This window comes from Macaca thibetana, chromosome 2 (assembly GCF_024542745.1).
Source record: "Macaca thibetana thibetana isolate TM-01 chromosome 2, ASM2454274v1, whole genome shotgun sequence".
In the NCBI taxonomy this organism is placed as follows: Eukaryota; Metazoa; Chordata; class Mammalia; order Primates; family Cercopithecidae; genus Macaca; species Macaca thibetana.
The window spans coordinates 58,680,861-58,704,527 of record NC_065579.1 but is presented as its reverse complement, the minus strand read 5'-3'; the positions used below and the strand labels follow the sequence as shown (position 1 = coordinate 58,704,527).

Here is a 23,667-nt window from a genome sequence, read left to right as displayed (position 1 = left end):
AGCAGTGTGGCAATTCCTTGAAGAGCAAAAAACAAGACTACCATTCAACTCAGCAATCCCATTACTGGGTATATAGCCAAAGAAATATAAATCATTCCATAACAAAGACACAAGCATGCATAGGTTTACTGCATCACTATTCACAATAGCAAAGACATGGAATCAACCTAAATGCCCATCAGTGATAGACTAGATAAAGAAAATGTGGTATATGTATACCACTGACCACTATGCAGCCATAAAAAAGAACTAGATCATGTCTTCTGCAGGAACATGGACGGAGTTGGAGGCCATTACCCTTAGCAAATCAACACAGGAACAAAAAACCAAATACTGCATGCTCTTACAAGTGGGAGCTAAATGATGAGAACTCGTGGACAAAAATAAGGGAACAACAGACACTGGGGCCTCCTTGAGGGTAGAGGGTGAAAGGAGGGAGAAGAGCAGAAAAAGTAACTATTGTGTACTAGGTTTAGTACTTGGGTGATGAAATAATCTGTACAACAAACCCCTGCAACATGAGTTTACCTACATAACATACCTGCACACATGCCCCTGAACCTAAAAGTTTTAAAATGCTTTATATAAAAAGATTAGATGCCAATTAAGTACAAGTTATATTCTATATGAAAAGGCTACAAAGATAGATGGATAGACAGAGAAATAGATGCATACCTAAATAGATTTCAAGTTCCCTTCATGAAGTAATTTAGAATGTAGAGGTAGACCCAGGACAAGAAAGTAGATAACCCTGGTATGAGGCAGAAAATGGTCAGTGACATGACAGAGTCACAGATAAAGTCCTACAATGCTTCATTTTTTTTTTTTTTTTTTTTTTTTTTTTGGAAATGGAATCTCATTCTGTCGCTCCGCCTCCCGGGTTCACGCCATTCTCCTGCCTCAGTCTCCCGAGTAGCTGGGACCATAGGCGCCTGCCACCACGCCCAGCTAATATTTTGTATTTTTAGTAGAGACAGGGTTTCACCATGTTAGCCAGGATGGTGTCAATCTCCCGACCTCGTGATCCACCCGCCTCGGCCTCCCAAAGTGCTGGAATGCTTTATTTTTTAAAAAAGGAAAGGCGAAACAAAAAACAAGCCAAAAAAAAAATCCCAAAACAAACAAACAAAAGAGGACGGGAAGCTGACACTTACCATGCTCCAAGTAGTAGGCTACGTAGAGTGCAAACTTTAGTCAGTCTTCCTTTCATATGGCTAGTTCCTTCTTGTCCTTCTGGAGTTTGTTCAAGTGACACGTCGCCCAGGAAGCCTTCCTTGACCTTAACTCGCCCTGCCCTTCCTCTATGCGACCACAATCACAGCTTTATCACATCATAGCATAATTGCTGGTTTATTACCTATTACCCCAAAAGATGGCAAGCACCTGGAGATGGGGAACAATGTCTCATCTTTGTGTATCTTCTATGTCTAACTTTGAGTCTGGTGTACATCAAGCCCTTAAGGAGGGAAGAGAGAAAGCAGAGAGGGAAACGCAGGAGGGAGGGAGAGAGGCAGGAAGGGATGAAGTGCCATCAGAGCATTCGGGGAAAAAGGGAACCATGTGACTAGTGTGAAATCTAAAAAATGAGAGGTGAGTTCCAGAAATTGCAGGAGTGCAGCTGAATTGTGTTAAAAGGATAACGCCAGGAAGGTGACAGGTGACAACTGTTGAACACAGAAAATGGAAAAGAATTTTGAGAGTCTTGAATGTCAGACTATGAGAGCTAAACTCATGCTGTAGATAGTGGAAAACCACTGGGAGTTGATGAGCAGGGAAGAGATGAGATCAGAGCGGAGTTTTAAGGAAATTAACCTGGCAGTGGGAATATCTTATCCTTTGTGAAAGTATATTCACTTTCTATCAGGAATTATCTTTGCCTTAATGCAAAAAATTAATCTCATGGGGTGGGTTTGAGCAGCCCTGATAAACATCTCATTTACCAAAAGAACTCAATCCTGCGTGTGTGTATGTCAGCCCTGAGTAAAGTATCCTTTTTTTTTTCAAGTAATTAATCTTTCTACTACTCCCCAAGCCAGCAACTACATAATTTTGATGCAACATCTGAAACTAATTCTGAGCTGCTCCCCAAGGCCCAGTATGTAGTTACCAGCAAGTGCTCTTCCACAGCAGGGAGTGTAACTAGCAACTTCTAAATGAGATTGTCTTACAAAACAACATGTGCTGATAGAGATTTCAGTCGTTGTTTCTTCACTAGAAATGACTTTTACTGTTTCTAGAAATGACTTTTACATGATGCATTCATCCAAAGAGAAAATATTTTTTCAATTTGTGGGAAATATTTTAACAGTTAAGTAATTAATTACAAAGAATAAAACAGTACTACAAATTAGATCATCATCCTTTGACAATCATATATTATTCATTTTAACTGCCATAAGCCAGTTTCTATAACAATACACGTATACCAAATCGACAAGTGATAACTTCAGACTATTTTAGATGAAAATTGTATCTTAAAATTGTAAAGTTGTATAAGTAAATATTAACGTTAAACACGCAAGTTCAGTTGATATTTTGTTTTTAATGATGTTTATTTTCTCTAATTTCCCAAATGTATTGCTGATCAAAAAAAAATAATAATAATGCAAAGAACACATGTCTGCCAAGACAGTATTACTAAGCCATGCTAAATGAAAGGAGATAATTGAGTCTTTGATATTACCCAAATGGACTTCTGGAATTATCTTTTTAGAGACCATATGTTCAATAATCAACAACTCAGAAAAGAAGAGGATTACCCTGATATTAAAATATTTTGAAGACAAAAGTAAACCAAGTCACTAGACATGAGCCATCTTTTAGCTTTTGTTTACAATCTCAAGGTAAATCATTGAGAATACTCAAGCTGAATGTATACCTGAATAAGAAATTAACTCACAGATTATCGTTTTCCTATTGCTCCATATTTTGACAAAGCATTCTTTTCCAGCGTTCCTCCCTGGGTCAAATGAAGGGCCAAAGAAAGTCGTTTCCCCATTCCTCATGCTGTGATATAGGCTCTCCTCTAACAATTCTAAGGGCTGTAAAAGTGTTGGGAGATGGATGTGTGAATAGATGCTTGCCCAGAAAGTCCTGGGAATACCACTGGTTCTCCAATAAAGGGGTCATTTTGAGCTTTGCTGAACCTTGAGGTAAACTTACTATTTAAATTACAGGAAGCTCGTTCCCTTTGTCTGGTCTAGAATGATCATTCTTAAAAAAAAAAAAAAAAAATCAGTAAATAAGTTCCCAACAGACTTGTCCTGCTAAACTAGTCATCACACTTTCACTTTCTGCTCCCACGAGCCTCCATGAATCTCTGCCCAGCTTGCTTAACTGAAATTCACAAACATCAAGTTATCTTGAAGAGAGAGTTCTTTCTGATCCTGTCAACTTCTAGAGTTAAATATACACAAGCATTTTTTACTTACCAGCATTTCTACAAATTCTGTTTTTCCACACATATTCATATACACGTAAACGTATATAGGTCATTTTCAAAGTTCCATATCTAGAAAAAGATTGAAAATATTTTATAACATTTTCACATGGAAATCAAATTCCAGGTAACTGTACATAATCAGAGGGCAAGTATCTATCAATCACTCAATTTATCCTAAAAAATCTTGCATTCTAATACCTGCTCTAGGTAAACATCTGCTTTTTTGCTATTCATGTCTTCACTATATAATGTACTTAATAATTGCTTTGCCAACTCTTAATTCCCTTTTTTTTTTTTTTTTTCAAGCAGAAGGATCTTTTAAAACTCAGTTACTTTACCACATATTCTCCCCCAGGAAAATCTGTAACAGATAGATTTGTAGACTTGCCTTCTCTCTGGGAGAAATGTGTCTACTTCTATACATGTTCAAGAAAAAAACTGAGTTTTGCTGACATCGTAATTCCTTCAATATTCTCTGTACGTCACAATAAATTCTCTTCCAAACCCCCTGCTCCATGAGTTGTAATTCTCACCTCAATCAGAGAAAAGCTGTGTATTTCAGAGATACATTAACAGAATGTAGAACAAAATGTCTCTCTTGTTCCCCATTAAGTGATTTGTTTTAGGTAAATTTCTAGATCAGACATCCATGATGTAAGAACAACTACATTCAAGAACTAAATTTGTTTATCTATATATATATTTTTAATTGAGTTGGTGTCTCTCTCTGTCACCCAGACTGGAATGCAGTGGTGCGTTCTGCAACTTCCGGCTAACTGCAACTTCCACCACCCAGGTTTAAGCGATCCTCTCACCTCAGCCTCCTGAGTAACTGGGACTACAGGCATGCACCCCCACTCCTGGCTAATTTTTGTATTTTTAGTAGAGATGGGGTTTCACCATGTTGTCCAGGCTGGCCTCGACCTCCTGACCTCAAGTGATCCACCCACCTCGGTGTCCCAAAGTGGTAGGATTACAGGCATGAGCCACTGCATCTGGCCTTATCTATCATTTTAGATAACTGGCTCCTACTGTATCCTCTACTGCCTAGTCCTTATACCAAAGTATTTCAAAATGTTTGAATGAAATAGGTTTTAATTTCAATAGTAAAAGGTATTCTGGTTCATGCTAAATGGTATCTTATAGTACGAGATTTGATATACCATGCTAAGACTACACCACCAAAACCCAAATCCTCAATGTGACCCGAGAGTAGTAGGCAGCTGCTATAGGAGCAACCTGAAAGGGAATGTTGAACCACATCATCGCTGCAGCTTCGAAGGACACATGTAAATCACAACTCTAGTCATCCAGAACAATTGACACTGTGGTATTGTGAAGCTCACTGCTCACAGAAGCTGAGGTCAGTTGGATGCTCTTATCTGTGGCAGAGACTCTTCTACCAACAATTTCATCGGTGTTCCTCTGTGGCCTCAGCAAAATAATGAAGCACTTAGAAGCAAATATACAACCCAACAAACCATAGCTGAATGCCAAGATTGCAAATATTTACACAGCCACTTTGAACTTGCCTTTGGTGCTCAAATAAGCAGGGACAAAAGAGATCCAGAGATGAAAAAGACGAGCATCCCAAAGGTGACGCATTTTCCTTCATAGTAATTATCTGGCAACTGGCGAGTCACAAAAGTTGTAAGAAAGCATAGCGAGGCTAGGAAGACATCAATCCCAAACATCGAGCACAAAAACTCTATGGAACCTTCATTGCATCCCGGAATGATCTTTGCATTTTGAGGTTCCATGTTCTTGTATACCCTGGGAGGTTCCAATACCAAGTAGGCTGTACATATGTCAATCTCAAATAAAACAGAGATTAGCACAGTGATTATCCGATAAAGCGGGTGCATGGATGTAAGTCGAGTTTTGGATTTGGAAATTCTGTAGGCTAAAAACAGTGAAATAGTCTTTCCAAGAATGCACGACAGGCAAAGAGAAAAGCCCAGTGCCAGAGTGACCTGGCGGGCCATGCAGGACCAATTGTGTGGCTTGCCAATGAAAAGCATGGACGACAGCAGCGTGATGATCAGAGAAAACTGAATGAGAAAACTCAACTGCTGGTCATTGGCGTTCACCAGGGGAGTGTGCCTGTGTATCACATACACAGTTGTGATTGCCAAGACCACAGATGCCCCAAAGACAGAAAGAATGACAGGCGTGAATCCCAAGGCCTCATCATAAGCAAGATATTCCACCTGTTTCGGCACACACTTGCTCTTTTGTGCATTTGACCAATAGTCTTCATCACATTGTTCACACTCCCTTTGACCTATTGAATAAAGAACAGAGAACTGACTGCAAAGAAATCCAATTGTCCCCTTCCACTGTGAATATCCCAGAGCCCTCATAGTTCTAGAGTGGGGACTTGTTGAAAATCCCTTTATGTAGAATATATATAGTATCTCAAAAGAAATAGTGATAAAATGGCCTTAGAGTGTACAGATAATATTACAGATTGAGAATTATTTTCAGTTTTGGAAAGTCAGTCTCCCTTCTCAGTTTCAGCCTTTCCTGCATTGGCCTTTTCCAGTAACAAGCTTTCTTACTACTCCAGTTAGCTAATTGAGAAGAGTGGTGTGTATCCTCATAAACCCAAGAACAATCCACAAATGAAAAAAATGTAAAAAAAATTAAAGCTACTGAGGCAAAACAATCGAGAGAATTGTGACAGGAATAAGGTTGATTAAAATACAAATGTTTTCTGTCTTTATTCAATATCACCCTTATGAGAGGGAATTTTGTCTTTGCTTACTCAGAGCTTTTCCCTTCTTCACCCTCCAGATGCAGATTCGAAGGAATAGGTAGAGTAATTGAGGATAAGAAGAAAAACAAGGCTGGGCACAGTGGCCCAGGCCTGTAATCCCAGCACTTTGGGAGGCTGAGGTGAGTGGATCACTTGAGCCCAGGAGTTTGAGACCAGCCTAGGCAACATGGCAAAACCTTGTCTCTGCCAAATAATACAAAAAATCAGCTGGGCGTGACAGTGCATGCCTGTAGTCCCAATTACTTGGGACGCTGAGATGGGAGGATTACTTGAGCCCAGGAGGCTGAGGTTGCAGTGAGCCAAGATAGTGCCACTAAACTCCAGCCTGGGTGACAGTGCAAGACTTCAACTCAAAAAGAGAGAGAGCGGGAGAGAGAGAGAGACAAAGAAAGAAAAGAAGCAGCAGCAGCAGTGGAGGGGGAGGGGGAGGAAGAGGAGGAGGAAGAAGAAGAAAATGAGGAAGAAGAGAAGAAGAAGAAGAAGAAGAGGAAAAGGAAGAGGAGGAGGAGGAGAAGAAGAAGGAGGGGGAAGGGGAAGGGCAGGAGAAGGAGAAAAGGAGAAAGAGAAGGAGAAAGAGAAGATGGGGAAGGGGAAGGAGAAGAAGATGGGGAGGGAAGAAGAAGGAGAAGAACCTACATGGTGCTTGAGATTGAGAAGATCTGGAGCATTTAGCTGGGTGGAAGCTATAAGGGAGAATGTCAGAACATAAGACTATTTGATATGAGTTTATAGTAGACTGTGAAATTGATCTCTTTAATGTCTTTGAAAGATGCAGGAAAGATTGCAATTCCTGTTTAATCACTTTTCACTGCTGTATTGGACTTCCCTGGATGTAACTCTATGCAGAGACTGGGCTGTGTGGGGTCCAAGGAGTTGTTCAGGTTACATAGTTCTTGTTTTCCATTTTGAGAAAATGTTACTTTTTTTTTTTTTTTTTTTTTCCCCGAGACAGAGTCTCGCTGTGTCGCCAGGCTAGAGTGCAGTGGCACGATCTCAGCTCACTGCAAGCTCCGCCTCCCAGGATCACACCATTCTCCTGCCTCAGCCTCCTGAGTAGCTGGGACTACAGGCGCCCGCCACCACGACCAGCTAATTTTATGTATTTTTAGTAGAGATGGGGTTTCACCGTGTTAGCCAGGATGGTCTCGATCTCCTGACCTCATGATCCACCCGCCTCGGCCTCCCAAAGTGCTAGAATTACAGACGTGAGCCACCGTGCCTGGCCCTCAAAATTCTTTTATAAAGAATTGCTATTGAGGGCCATTTGACAAAAGACAAGTACACTTTGTGTTATCTTTAACAGAAGGTAGAGATAAAAATAAACCTGCTCCAACATGCTTCACAAGACCGAGCACACTGAGCCCAATTAAAATTCTGGTCATAAAGAGCAACAATTTGGCAGGCCATAGTGAAGAATTCATAGAGCAGGGGTTACAGAAATCATGTGTCCTACAAATTTTGAGTACTTATGACCTTAAGCCAATTGCCTTTAGGGATGAAATTTTAGATCTTATAACTCCAAATTAGAGCTAATTCAATAAAACATAGTACTATGTAAGTCCCCTGTCTTCTGATTATGAATATAACTAGCATTTAATTTTTTCAGAAACAAATACTTTAAAATATTTTTTATGAATCCTACTCATATTTCACATTTCATATATTTTATTTTGCATTTTCCTCTATTAACTTCAAGGTTGTAGGTATTTTCCCAACTGTAGCAGCTTCAGAACTGAAACACAATACTATGTTTTTTTCACAGTGCACAAAACATCCAATAATTTGAAGGATTTTAATTATTTTTGTTCTAAGTTGTTCATACCTATTTATAAAGAAAGCTCCTGAGGCCTTCTTTGCAAAAACATGTTTGATTTAATAGCATCCTCATATCAATGAAGAAATTACCATCTCTACTTGGTTTCTGTGACACACGCCCATCAGCCATGGGATGGAGTCAAAGCAGCATATTGGTTCCCCCTGACGAATCCCCTTCCAAGTCCCAGGAGCACATGCATCAGTACACACTGAATGAGGAAGCTAGCAAAGACAAATATGACAGATTAACAAAGCCCTTTGTCTCTAGTACTCATGAGGCTGAGAAAGAGCCCATTTGAATTTCCATGGAAGCTTTGTGATTTCCGGGAAACCCAGGATACCTGAGTGAAGATAATGAACAAAGAAAATAACAACATGGAGAACCTAGAGAGGAATTTTGCTAAAGGAGAGTCTCGTTGTTGATTCTAGAAATGCAAAGCTAATCCTAAGCCTACTTCTTTCTAACCTTGGGGATCCAGACCAGGCTCCATGCCTACAGGACTCTGGGGATGAGACCATTTGGCAGGTCTGTTCCTGCTTGTGAAGGAGGAGGGCAAAAGGAAAAGCAGACAAGGCATAGCATTGAAATATTTTCTCGCTAAATGAATTTCAAAATCTCAGTAGTAAACACAGGCCTCCTTTTACATTCTACACGGATGTGCGCCTTGAAACCCAGAATAAATGCAGGTTTTTAAATAGTTTGTTTCTTAATCCATTAGGGAGTTTCCTGTTTAAGAAATAAAATGCTTTTCCATTAAGCAAAGAATCATTTTGGAAGATGCATGATTACATTTACATTTATTTTACAAATCAGAATTTTCATATGTTGAGTTTTCCAGGTAAATCTGAATTAGATAATACAGAAAATACTAGAAATCTCTGAGCTAGGTTATGGTTCGTAACGTTACAGAAGTATGTATACACAGTAGATAAGCTTCTTATATGTTTCATACATATATATCTGTAAAATCATATTTTAAATGCACTTTGAGGAGTACCTATTACAGTAAGAAGTGAGAGCAAGGCATTCTCAAATTCTGAAAGATGAACAATCAAATCACCACAGAATGAACTAGAATTCCTTACCCCTGATCCAGTCTTCTGGAAATAGCTCTCGATATTCCCTTATTATTATTATAATTATTATTATTATTTCATTAACAATGAGCTGATACCTTTTCGTTCCATTTATCAGTATTCCTTCCCTTTTCAACCTGTGTGATCTATCTGCCAACCCACTTACCTCACTAAAACTCTTCTTGCCATGTCTGAGAGATTTTCCTCTAGCCACATTTTCCTTCAGCTTTCTTCAATACCTGACACTTTTGATCAACCCCTCCTTGAAATGTAAGCTCCCTTGGGTTCCCTTGGGTCCTGGTTGTGGTCCTTGATCCCCTGGTTTTCTCTCTTACTGTAAAGCAGTTCCTTCATTCTATTGTCTTCCACCAGTATCACTGTAGAAGAACTCCCAAATCTTGATCTCTAAGACCAACCTTTCCCACCTGACCTCTAGCTAGTTCCATATTCTGAACTTCCAATATGTTCCCACATTAAGATTCCACCATCACCTCAAATTCAACATGTCCAAAACTATCCCATAAAGCCTATTCCTCATTTCTGTCATCAACACCACCATTCCTATCCATCATCTCCAACCTTCTATTCTATTACTTGCCTGTATGGACTCTCTCTTCCACTCAAGTCCACCTTCTCACCAACTACCAGACTCAGTTTACCATTATGACTTAAATCATTCTTTGTATTGTCCTCTAATTGTCTGATGTAAAAAAAAAAAAACACTTCCAGGTCCAACCGGTCAGCAGATTTGATGTCTTCTACCTATAAGGTATTCATGAGATGTCCAGAATCTAATGACTTTTTGCCACCTCCATCACTTCTATCCTGGGCCAGGCTACCTTCATTATTTTGGATGATTTTATGGTCTTTTAACTGTCTCCTTAGTTCTGTTCTTGCCCCCATACCCTACTCCTTCCACCAATTCGCAACATGGCAAACAATGATACCTGAGTCAGAGCATGGCCCTCCTCTGTCAAGATTTTCATGGTTTCCCCTCTCACTCAGTGTAAAAGCCAAAGTCCTTCAAAAGTCAACAGGGCCCTGCATGATCTGTCCCTCTCTAACCTCTCTCACCTCCTTTCCTGCTCTCCCTCTCTTTCACTCTTTCCAGCCACGCTGACTTCTTTACTGTTCCTCCAAAGTGCCAAGCACACGTCTCAGGGTTTAGAAGATGCTGTTCCCTCTGCTGGAAATATTCTTCCCCTAGGTAATGCATGAACATACTTTCATTTGAATGTCTGTTCAAATGTCACTCTGGTGAGGCTTTCCCTGACCACACTATATGAAATTTCAGTGCAACACTCCCCCCAGCACTCCCTATCTCAGTCCTGCTATTTGTTTCTCCCTGACATTAACATCCTTTAAGATACAGTATAATGTCTGTATTTGTCTTGTTTGTTGCCTACTTCCTTCCACTGAAATGTTAATCCCATTAGGCTGGGATTTGTTCTGTTTTGCACACTGACGTATCCTCAGTTCCTACGCACATATGCTACTGTTCTCAACAAATATTTACTCAGTTAATTAGGGGCAACTGCCTTATTTTTGCAATGTCTAACCCAGAGTTGGATTTATAGTAGATGCTTAGTAAATTTGTATTGAATTACATTTGAAGTAATTTCATTATACAAACCTAATCCCAATTTTAATATAGAAGATAAGAAAAATAAATTACTATACCCTAATGAAGATTATTAAAAGAAAAATCTACTATTAGATTTCACTATTTTTCTGTCAATTTTCAGTAGAGCAAGCATTCTTTGAACCATGTATATGCAAAGAATAACATCTTCCTTTTCATGTAAAACAATATATTGGGGAACTACTATATACCTAACCAAAAGGAATACAAAAGTGAAGTCTCAAGCCCATTCATCAAGTAGCTCACCATTCAGAGAGAGCTCTGGGCCACGTAAAATGGCTTACAGCCTAGACTTAGGGCAGCTCTGTCCTTTCTGCAGTGACAGAAGTGTTACATATCTCTATTGTTCTGTATGGTAGCCCCTAGCTACATTTGGATATTGAACACTTGAAATGTAGTTAATGTGACTAAGAGCTGAATTTTCCTTTTATTTTATTTTAAATAATTTGCATTGTAAAGCTATCTGTGGCCAGGCGTGGTGGCTCACGCCTGTAATCCCAGCACTTTGGGAGGCTGAGGCAGGCAGATCACGAGGTTAAGAGATCAAGACCATCTGGCTAACATGGTGAAACCCTGTCTCTACTAAAAATACAAAAATTAGCCGAGTGTGGTGGTGTGCGCCTGTAGTCCCAGCTACTCGGGAGACAGGCAGGGGAATCGCTTGAACCCAGGAGGCAGAGGGGCTGTGAGCTGAGATTACGCCACTACACTCCAGCCTGGCCACAGAGCGAGACTCTGTCTCAAAAAAAAAAAAAAGCTCTCTGTGGTTAGGTACTACTGTATTGGGCACAGCAAATTCTAGATCAAAGGCATAAAATGTTGCAGAGAGCTCTGGTCACTAAAGTGGTAAACACTGACAAGTGGCTGTTTTTACATCTAGCCAAAATATATTCAAGTGCTGCTTAAAGATAGACCAATAAACTACTGAGTATGTGTGCATGTCTGTATTCTTCTGTGAGCGTACATAAGTCAATAGATGTTTATTGCTACACATAGAAAGCAGAGAGGAATAGTCTGACAGACAAAGATCTCACAGGTGTCTGGTACAGCATACCAACTCAGAAATCTTGAGGGTTTTTTTCCCACTATTTTCAGATGCTTTCTCAGCATGATTTGGAAGACTGTTTGGGGATCTCAGATCTGAGCCCAAGAGGGAAAATACATGAAAAATAAACAAGATGAAAAAAGACGCCCTTTCCTCCAAAAGAAAGTCCTGTGTCAGCAAACAAAAAGCATTCTCTGGCTATGCTGACATCACTTTCATCTCTCTCACTTTTCCTGGTTCTTTCATTCTGAGATTCACACGGAAGATGAAATTGCCAATTCTTTTTCACTACCCTATCAATTGACTGTAACTCTACATGTCATCCCGAAGTAAACATAGAACTGGATTATCCAAAGCTCTACAGTACTGGGCCGGGCACAGTGGCTCACACCTGTAATCCCAGCACTTTGGGAGGCCACAGTGGACAGATCATTTGAGGCCAGGAATTCGAGATCAGCCTGGGAAACATGGCAAAACTCTGTCTCTACTAAAAATACAAAGCCTGGCGTGGTGGTGCACACCTGTAATCCCAGCTACTCAGGAGGCTGAGGTGGGAGGATTGCTTGAACCTGGGAGGTGAAGGTTCCATGAGCCAGGATGGCGCCACTGCACTCCAGCCTGGGCAACAGAGTGAGACTTCATCTCAAAAAAATAAAATACAATAAAATAAAAGCTCTATAGTTCTGCTTTCCTGAACTAATATTTCATTGAGGGTAAAAAGTTTCACTTCTGGTAAGAGAAGGGGTTTCTTCTTAACCTCTGGGAAGTAACAGAGTTTTCCTTTAACTTTCCCCAACACTTCTCTAGGTGTTGTCTTTACATTGTGTACCTCAGTCTCTAGCTCACCAACCCCTTCCCTTATAAAATGTTCAGACCTCCTGCAGTCTTGCAATCAACAGCTCTCTTGTTGCTATAAGAGGAAGAGGAAGAAAAATGATCATAATCATTATCAATAAAATAATAAATAGCAATAATAATGAAAAGTAATTTCATTATTTTTATCTGGGGTAAGCATTTTACATTTAAAAACAGTTCATCTAATACTGAAACCCTACTTCTACTACCTTCCAGGATAATTTTGGGAAATTATTTTTTAAAGAATTTTATAGCTTATGAAACTCTTTTTTTCTCATATAAAATACCAACATAGGATGTTTTGAAGGATATACTGAAGTGTACTAACATGTATGTGCCTCCATTCATATATCATACTGGTAACCAATGTTTCCTACTTCAAATTATATTATGAACTTGTAAATTTTCTATCCTATTTTTTGTCCTGGAGAATGAATAAGAAGAAAGAAGAAAACAGGGAGGAAGAAATGAAGTCCCTCTAGAACTACTGTTGGAAGGGAAGGGGAAGACCTCTGGGTGCCCCAGGGTAACAGTAGCTGTCAAACTGTGGTTCTGTCCATATATTCTCCAAAAACACCATACATATTTTTTTAAGTGAGGAGAATAAATAAATAAATAAATAAATAAAGCCACACATGGCCCATAACCAACATCACAAAGAGCCTGAGAATACTATGAACTTCAAAGTACTTGTAAGTAAAGAAATAACCAGCTGGGCGCAGAGGCTCATGCCTGTAATCCCAGCACTTTGGGAGGCCGAGGCGGTTGGATCATGAGGTCAGAAGTTCAAGACCAGCCTGGCCAAGATGGTGAAACTCCATCTCTACTAAAAATACAAACGGCCATGTTAACCCTCTCCACTGTGAGGACTTGGTTTTCATGGTCTTGATTTACTGACATCATATGGAGACTGTATCAAACAGAATGCACCTGTTACAGACTAATCTACCAACACTAACCTAGACACTATTTAGTTCCTTGGCACTCCCTAAACACTCTTTTTCCCTGCAATCCTAACACATGATCGTTGCTCTTTGAGCAAATTTAAATTATAATATTGAAATGTTTAAATAATAAATTAGAGGGTAGTTCCTTATCATAGAAACATTCTTCTTTATTGCAAAGAAAGAACCTGGAGAATTTCTTTTAAAATTAAGGAACTCTTCCATGCATTTAAAATATAACTTAATTTCTCATTTTGTATTTATTGCAACCTCCTCAGTAACAATGAATTCACCTCCCACCCAGATCTTGTTTCTAAATTCCATTCTTCAGTAAATGCAAAGTCCCAGCACTCTTTGGAGAAATGGTTGACAACAGTGCTGGGACCAAGAAAGTACAAGATGAGCTTGGAACATCTTGGGGTTCCAGAAAGGAAGGAAGTGCTCAGAAATTACAAGACTGTGTCAAGAGGAGACAGAAACCAACTCAAAGGGCTCCCAATGGTCAAACCTGGGCAGTTTTGAGCAGCAAAGTATATAATGATAGTTATAAATTAGAATTACTTATAGAATAGAAATAAATATCCACGAGTCCATATTGATATAAATAAGTGGAGGAGGAGTAGAATTCCAGCTAATAAATGTGGAAAGAATAAGGGAAATAGAAAGCCATCATTTTTCAAACAACACAATAATCATCTCAAGCAGGAAGAACCATCAATGACTGTGAAAATTTGTGGTCAAATGTTATGAGAAACAGAACATCTTCAGAGTCTCAAAATATCACTTCACAAGATAATTATTCATTACAAGGGAAAACACAATAACTTCATGGTAAGAAAATATGATGACATCACTGTAATTAAGTGACCAAAGGTAATATCACCAGTAATCAGACATAATTACATCATGTACCTCCTGATATAGGGCACAGAAAATGATACAACATCACCTCTATGGAATTCTTGCCAAAAATTCATAACCTCACTCTAGTCATAAGAAAAATAAATTAGGTAAACTCAAGTTGAGAAACATTTTAAAACTGGCTGACCAGTACTTATCAAAAGTATCAAGATCATGGAAAACAAGGAAAGAAAGAAAAGTTTTCACAGGAAACTAAGGTGACATAAAATTAGATACACTGCGCAATTAATTTGAAAATAAAAGTAAAAATGAAGATACAATGGTTCCAGCCACTGTGGACTCTGTTGAGCATGACAAGCAATTCAGTGTTGCAGGAGAGTAAAGTGGTAATGGAAGGAGTGATAGAATCAGAGATACTGACAGAGCCTAGATCACAAAGGGCTGAAAGTGCCAGACCACAGATGCTCATCCTTCAGAGGGGAGGTACTAAAGGATATAAGCAGAGGAGTATTCTGATTAGGTGGGCAACCTGGGAATACCACTCACGCTACCATGTCCCAACATGAGTTTCTGGGATCAGACCAGAGACAGATGTGGGAACCAGTCTCCAAGATGGCCCCCAATAATCTTTATCTCCTGACATTCATGCCCTTGTGTGGCCCCTCCCATACTTCATGAGTACTACATCTTCTAGTTTCCTTTGCAGCTAGATATGACCATAACAAAATTCTGGCTAATGGGATATAAGGAGAATTATATGTAATTTCTAGAAATTATCCTTAAGTGGAGGGATGCACACATACTTGCCTTTTTTCCTTCCTGCTGATTAGAATATGGACATGATGTTTGAAGCCTATGTGGTCATCTTAGATTATCAGGTGAACCCTCATATTGTGGATGGTGAAATAGCACCATAGGGAGTGGGTCCCTAAGCCATTCTTTCAGTCCTATAATGCCTATCTCTGAACTTTATTTATGTGAAGGAAAAAAACTATGATGTCTAAGGCACTATTTTGGGGGGTTTTCTATCATTCACAACAAACTTAATAATAACTGTTAAAAAATGGATACTTTAAAATGCCCACTTAGGCCACATAAGCAAGTCATTATTTTATGTGACCATGTGATAAGATTATGTCTACTAAGCACAAAGGCAAATCAATAGTTTTAATGACATGAATTCTTATAATTATCAAGCTGTGTCATGACATACACCAAACAACGACTTACCTGCCAAGGCTCGAAGTCAGGTATATATGCACAGATGTTTCCTGGAGTATATGGCCCACGACCTTCTTCACATCTACTTTAATGGTCCAGAGCATAAGCCATAGAATACACAGCTTGTTTGACATTGTTCGTAATTCTTAGCTGAGCCACATCCAGATAGGTATTTTTAAGATCCTCCAACTTCTCCTCTGCAGTAAAGAATGTATCAGACATGGCACGTAATCTGTCTTCTTTACCAATCATATTCACTCTATGATCGATATTGTATGGAATACTACCATTTGGCCAAGTACAGTTAAAAGCCAGTTTGCCAGAATTCAATGGTCAGGACATCATTTGGATCCTTGGTAGGATGCACATCATAAAGAAATTCCCTCAATCCTGGTTTATCAGCTCTTGGTATTGCAAATCCATACTTCCACCCAAAATACGGAAAATATTCAGGCTTTGCAATGAGGGCTGAGATAACCCACACTTCATTGGAATAGACTTTGGGAATGATTTCAGCAAATGCGATACAGAGGTTGGCATTCTGCATATTTTCCTTAAAAGTTTTTACTCCATATTTTCCATAATCATCATCAGCTGCTATAGCGCCTACCCAGACCCAGTGAAAGTGTTGGATAAGTTTTACCATGACCTTCGACTGGATCTTATCACGGGCTATTACACGAAGATAAGATGGAAACTGGTATTTGTCACTAAGAATCACGCAGATAGAGGCATAGCCCACCTACAATTGAAAATATTCATGCAGTTATTAGAAAGCAATAGCCAAATATCAAATTACACATTTTCACAATATGTTTATTGGGGAGGGAAGGAACTTAACAGTTCTTCTCCCTTTATTTTCACATCTTTCTTTAGACAAAAGGATTTCTGTTCCTTTCCTTGCTCAGTGGATGGGAGTGTGGAGTGTTGGAGGGAACACTTTGGGCCTCCCTATGGACTCTTTCAAATCCACTTCCCCACGCCCCAAGGGAATCGGAGGAGATGATTATTAATACAACATTCAATGCACTACTTTTCACAAGTGGGATCACAGCAGTGAAAAGGAGGCCATTTGCTTTTTCCTCTATGCACCCCACAGACAACGGGAGTGAATCAAGCCATCTAGGCTCTTCCTCAGATTTTACTTCTCATCCACATGGATGATGGACTGAGTAGACCTACAATCCATTTGGCAAGCCCAATTCTTCTCTCTCTCCCCCACCCCCCACTGCTTCCACCTCCCTTCCCTCCTTCCTATCACCATTTTTCTTTCCTTGTTTTTCTCTGCCAGGACTTATGAGTATGTAGATCCCAAGACTTAACTTGAGAAAGGTGGTAGAAAGCACCACTTCAGCCTCACATCTAAGCCCTGTCATCCAACAGAGATAGAAACCCTAATTTTACAGTCACTTGTCTAGATAAATGAAGAGACAGTTTGTCATTTTGCCAGTGATCTCTGTATGTATTTTCCAATAGTGAGAACTTAAGAATAGAGGCCAAGTGATCATGAATTCCTCACCATTTTATATACATTTCCACTGTAGCTTACCCTTAACGGCACTGACCCTACAGTTAAGAACATATTGAGAGGTGACAACGTGCTAGCAGCCCTTGCTCTCGGCACCTCCTCAGCCTCACCGTCCACTCCAGTGGTGCCTGAGGAGCCCTTCAGCCCACCACTGCACTGTGGGAGCCCCTCTCTGGGCTGGCCGAGGCCAGAGGGAGCCAGCTCCCTCTGCTTGCAGGGAGGTGTGGAGGGAGAAGCATGGGTGGGAACCCGGGTTGCGGGGTGGTGCTCACAGCCCATTAGAGTTCCGGCTGGCGCGGGCTCAGCCGGCGGCACTTCGAGTGGCCGGCCGGCCAGCACTGCCGGCCCAGGGCAGTGACGGGCTTAGCACCCGGGCCAGCAGCTGCAGAGGGTGCACGGGGTCCCCCAGCACTGCCGGCCAGCCCCCGCCAGGCTCAAATTCTCACCAGGCCTCAGCCGCCTCCCGGCCGGGCAGGACTTAGGACCTGCAGCCCTCCATGCCTGAGCCCCACCCCGCTCCCCGCGGTGGGCTACTGCGCAGCCCAAGCTTCCCCCACGGGCACCGCCCCCTGCTCCATGATGCCTGGTCCCATTAACCGCCCAAGGGCTGAGGAGTGCAGGCAAGTGGGACCAGACTGGCAGGCAGTCCACCCGTGGCCCTAGTATGGGATCCACTAGGCAAAGCCAACTGGACTCCTGAGTTTGGGTGGGGACTTGGAGAACTTTAATGTCTGGCCTGAGGATTATATATGCACCAATAAGCACTCTGTGTCTAGCTCAGGGTTCATGGATGCACCAATCAGCACTCTGTATCTAGCTAATCTGGTGGGGACTTTGAGAACCTTTATGTCTAGCTAAAGAATTGTAAATACACCAATCAGCACTCTGTGTCCAGCTCAAGGTTTGTAAACGCACCAATCAGTGCTCTGTGTCTAGTTAATCTGGTGAGGATTTGGAGAACTTTTATGTCTAGCTAGAGGATTGTAAACTCAGCAATCAGCACCCTGTCAAAACGGACCAATCAGCTCTCTGTAAAATGGACCAATGAGCAGGATGTGGGTGGGGCCAGATAAGGGAATAAAAGCAGGCTGCCCTAACCAGCAGTGACAACCCTTTGGCGGGCTTTTCCACATGGTGGAAGCTTTGTTTTTTTGCTCTTTATGATAAATCTTGCTGCTGCTGGCTCTTTGGGTTCACACTGCCTTTATAAACTGTAACACTCACCACAAAGGTCTACAGCTTCGCTCCTGAAGCCAGCGAGACCACGAACACACCGGGAAGAACAAACAACTCTAGATGTGCAGCCTTTAAGAGCTGTAACACTTACCGTGAAGGTCTGCCATTGAACTCCTTAAGTCAGCGAGACCAAGAACCCACCAGAAGAAAGAAACTGCAGACACATCTGAAGGAACAGACTCCGGACACACCATGTTTAAGAACACACCATCTTTAAGAACTGTAACACTCACCGCAAGGGTCCAAGGCTTCATTCTTGAAGTCAGCGAGACCAAGAACCCACCAATTCCGGACACAATATGACACATTTTCGCCTGTCCTATCACATTCCCATCTCATGTTATAATATTAACACACTACCTTCAATAGGATTGCCCATATTATAACTCCATAGCTCAAGATTGTCAATTTCTTCATGAGTTCCAGAATATTCTTATTTCCTGTTTCCTCTATCCCATGTCCTATTTTCACTCCATTGTCTGAAGGTTACATTCTTCTTTGGAACCATGCAAATAGCAACATTGGAAGCCCTATGTAGGAAATAATCTTATTTAAGAAGCAGAGACACCTGATATCTAATTCTGGATACATATTTTATCACTGTAAAATCTTAGAGAAGTTACTTAAACCTTCTGAACCTCAGTTTCCCTATAAGTGAAATCAGGGTAATGATATCTACATTTCAAGATTGCTCAATATATTCAATGAGATGACAAATGTGAAAATGTCCATCACATAGATTTCTTTTACCTTCGTTGGATATTTACTACAAGCATTTAATGAGAATATCTAGAGGTTTCCAGCTAGTGCTTGGGAGACAGAGCTCACAGCAGCAGCAGTTTGAGCTGCACGAAGCCCACATCTAACGTGTCAGTTGTGTCACCCAACCTCTCTTCTTGGTTCTGTTTCTCAGTATTTTCCCGTTGCCTCTACATCCGTATTTGAAGCTTTATAAGAAATACTCTGGTAATGCTACTTTTTACAGTTATTTCAAATTCTCTCATTACTTCAGCAACACAAATAAGCTTATTCACATTGATAAGTCATGACAACTGATACTTTAATGATCCATCCTTAGAAATAATGATAGAGCTGTATTCATATTTCCTTAATAATCAATTTTTCCTAGAATAATCTCTTCTTATGTTGAAATATGTCATTGTCTCCGAATTTTAAATAACCTGTAAAGTTAGCATCCTCTAAACTCTAGCCATCTTGCATAATTCCTAGGCCCATTTCAGTATGTTAGTGCATGAATCAAAATTGTCATGAATAGTAAGCATTAATATAGGCCAGAAAAAAAGTGAATTTCTTATACCATCCATTGACCAACCAACACATATTTATTGATCACCTACACTGTGCTCCACACAGTCCTATAGAGCATTATGCCTAGTGAGTTGTCAACATACAAATCACTGAGTCATAATCTAGAGCCAAAAATTAAAGCAGCATGCCAAGGGATGTAGAAAAATGTCAAATTGCCTCTAAGTAGACATCAATTCACACTTGCTAAGGCCTGATTGAACATAGTAATTAGGGACAGCAGCATCACCACCATCCCTGTTTGTGTCTGCAACTTAACTCAGCCTCACCTGAGCACCTTGCTATCTGCTGCAATTTCCACAAGTATGATTTGTGTTTTTTTTTTTAAGTTAGTACTAGCACAATAATTGGAGATACTTGAGGCAAATAATATAACCCTAGAATTCTTGAAGCAGCAACTGATAAGGATGATCCAACTGCTCCAACAATTCCTCCCAAAAATGCTCCAGTGCTGTTCCTAAAATTGGGCCTGCTTTCTTCCTGCCCTGTAAGAAGTACCAAAGCTGCTTCCAGTGATTTGGAGATGGTAAAACAGGTATCAAAGATCTGATAGCCCAAAGTGATGTTGGGCAAAATGTCCTTCCTCTTATTAATCTCCTTGATCATGTGGATCATGGCTTTCATTCAGCAGAATCCCTGAAAGTTAAACCTGAAAAAGAAATAGACTTTGTAGGTTATTAGGTGGGTCTTTGAGGGGAAAAGCAGCTTTTGGAGCATTTTGCCAGAGCATCAGCGGGCACCTCACTTTCTTGAGCATGTTAGTTTTTCTTAAATGATACTACAAACTTGAAAAATTCAAGTATGAATAATATTCATCATTGATAGATTTGGATTGAAAAGTACCATTTTGGATGTCTTCTTGCTCCGTGTATCTTTATATGCTATAATCTCTTTAAACTGCTATATCTTTTCACAAAAATATTCTTATATTCATAATTATAACCACCTAACAGGGCCTCCAACAATTTCTCAATACATTTTTCCCCATTAATTGGAAGTCCCTGGTGCCATATGAGTCTCCTTTCTCTCCTACTTGCTTTCTTTAGCTTTTTTTCTGGACATTAATTATAAAAATTATGTAAATACAAGGAAATACTTATGCTAGGAGTACCTAAAAGCAGTACATAAAATCTATATATACCATGACTCCAATTACAATAATTTTTCTATCCATAATTTCATTGTTAACGTTAAGAGGTTTTTAATTGAAAATGTCTTTTTCCTACTACTCCTAGATATAACCATAAATAAAATACCTCCTCCTTTCTGTTTCCTAGCCACTAAAAGGGGAATATATTTCTCTTGCAGTCCGTCACCACATTTGCTTTTAAATTCCTTCTCCACTAAAAAAAAAAAAAAAAAAAAAAAAAAAAAAAAAATTTAACATTTAATTGCAAACTCTTTCTTCCCAATCTTAACCAAATCTTAACCTATTTGAGAGCAATTTCCCCAAGACCTTCTTTCCTTAATATCTTCTGTGGCTATAGTATCTAACTCTGTGTCTTTTATTCAATAAGTATTTTTTAATTTAATATGTGATAGCAAATAGCCCTGTTGGCAGGGTGGAATTTTTCTCCATGTTTCTTTAATTGGGCTTTTAGTTTATTTTGTTTTTCATTTAATATGTAGTTATTGAGTTCCTCTGGTGCTAGACACTGTAAATACAGTCAGAAACAAGATAAACACAGCACTGTCTAAGCAAAGAAATAGAAAAGTAGCCAAGCAATTTCAGCATAAAATGATAAAAACAGTGATGGGTTAAACCTGGGAGCTATGAAATACAAAGAAGGGGCACCCAGTTCTAGAGGAATTAACAGCCAAGCTGAGGCTTAAAGGATGACCGAAGAACAGGGGAAGAGTGCTGCAAACAGCATGCCTGAAGGAGTTACAGCAAGAGAACATGTCACATTCAAGGAGTACAAAAACCAGTATGTTTGGAAGAGACAGGATGGGAGTGGGTGTGGACAATGAAAGCGGAAACTGGAAAACCAGAAGGTGCCAGAACACAAAGGGCTTTATCATCCTAAGATACTTAGTTTCCAAATTTACACTAATGGCAATATCCATTTTTGAAATAAATATAGCAATATCATTTTTAAAATAGAATAGCAACACATTTCAAGAACTAGAAAAATATACAATGGCTGTAATTCCTCCATCCATGAAAATTTATTTGAACAAAATGTTTTTCCCAAAGGAAAAAGTAATATGCCCCAACTGTTCATTACAGAATTATTTATAATATTGAAAACCTGGAAAGAACATACATGATGGAAACATTTTTCATTATTTTAAAACTATTAGAGAAATTACACAGCAGTATATGTATAATATTGTGAAAGGTGCAGTATGCAAAGTTGTTTCCATACTATAATTAAAACTACATGTATAAGGTATACTAATATTTGGATAAGGATTAACAAGGAAACTTTTTTAATGCGCACAAAATAATTACTGGAAAGGTGGAATTTGGGGTGATTTTTCTTTGATTCATTGATTTCCATTATGATAGTCACAGTATTATTATACAATGCATATATTTTTTTCCTCAAGAAGTTTCTCTATGTCCTATGTTTGCTTAGATTAATGGAAACAAAATTAAAATACTCCCTCCTTCCATTTAACTATCTTTCTCTTTTCTGAGCAACATTTTCAAAATAATAGCAAGTCTTCCTCTCTGGCCATATTTAAGGTCAGTTAAAGTTATAGTTAAAGTCTGGTCATACTTAAATGATGGCCGGTCACAATTAGCATATTGTTAAAATTGTGGGTTTCAGAATGAAATTTTTCCAAACTCCAACCTGAATTTCTAGATCAGTTATAGGTGAAGGTTAACAATGCCAAAGTGAAATTATCAGCTTAGGCCCAGCCTGGCTTCTAAGTACCTCGTAGGCCAGGCCCCCCATGAGAACTCTCCCACTGGAGAAGTTGCATCACGTGGAGGAGTAGAGAGGCTCGGAAAACACTGGGGTACAGATGAGAGGAAACTGTTGACTCCTATAAGTGAAAGAGAATTATATAGGCTCTAATTTTGAAGAACTATATCAAAAACTTTTAAGACATGAAATGTTTTTGATATTCATAACACATAATTAGGATGGGTTGATTAAAATGCTGAAGAACATTTGAGTCTTATAAAGATGAGCAATTTGGGTTTCAGACAAATCAAGCTGGGAGACAAGCAGAATACACACAATGCCTTGCATAACAGATCCACATTGAGGACAAGGAACTGGCTTTTTAGATTGCCTGGACCACATTCAACCACTCTTAAGAGAAGAGGCAATCAGTGGACACCAACCCTGAGATGACTGGGCTGCCAAATGATCAGCCACAGACTTTGAAGCAGCTATTACAACACTGTTCCATAAGGTGAGGGAAAACCCTCTTAAAGCAAATGTAAAAATACAAGTCTGAACAAAGAAATAGAAGCTATTTCTTAATAGAAATTTTAGAAATGGAAGACCACTCAGATTAGTTCATCTTTTTGTGAAATCTGCACTGCAGAGCTTCAGGCCCAGCCCAAGCACTACCTCATCTTCCACTCCTTCTCTTCTGTTGTGATGGAATCCCGTTGGCAGCCGCTCTTTGTGTCCCAGAGAGCTCTGATATACCCCAGAACTCCTGTCTCTTGTAAAGATAAACTTGCCTTACTGCTTCTACTACCTACCTCCCTCCTCTGTACAGCTCATTGCACTTGCACATGCAGTAAACCAACTTTCTATATGTGAGGCAATGTGGGGCAGTGCAGAGTTCCCCAAATGAAGAGTTCTGATATCAAATAAATTTGGGACGTGCTGCATGCTTAGCCCTTTCTTAGACATTCACAATGCTTGTCATATACTAAATGTTTGTGATGTCTTGGTAGTTACCCAATTTTATCCAAACCCAGAATC

At 39.8% G+C, this 23,667-nt stretch overlaps 1 pseudogene; it reads right to left on the bottom strand.

Annotated features, from left to right (window-relative positions):
* Positions 1 to 4,744: 4,744 nt before the first annotated feature.
* The window catches only part of LOC126948936 (vomeronasal type-2 receptor 1-like), a 43,889-nt pseudogene continuing 24,966 nt past the window's right edge, over positions 4,745 to 23,667 (bottom strand).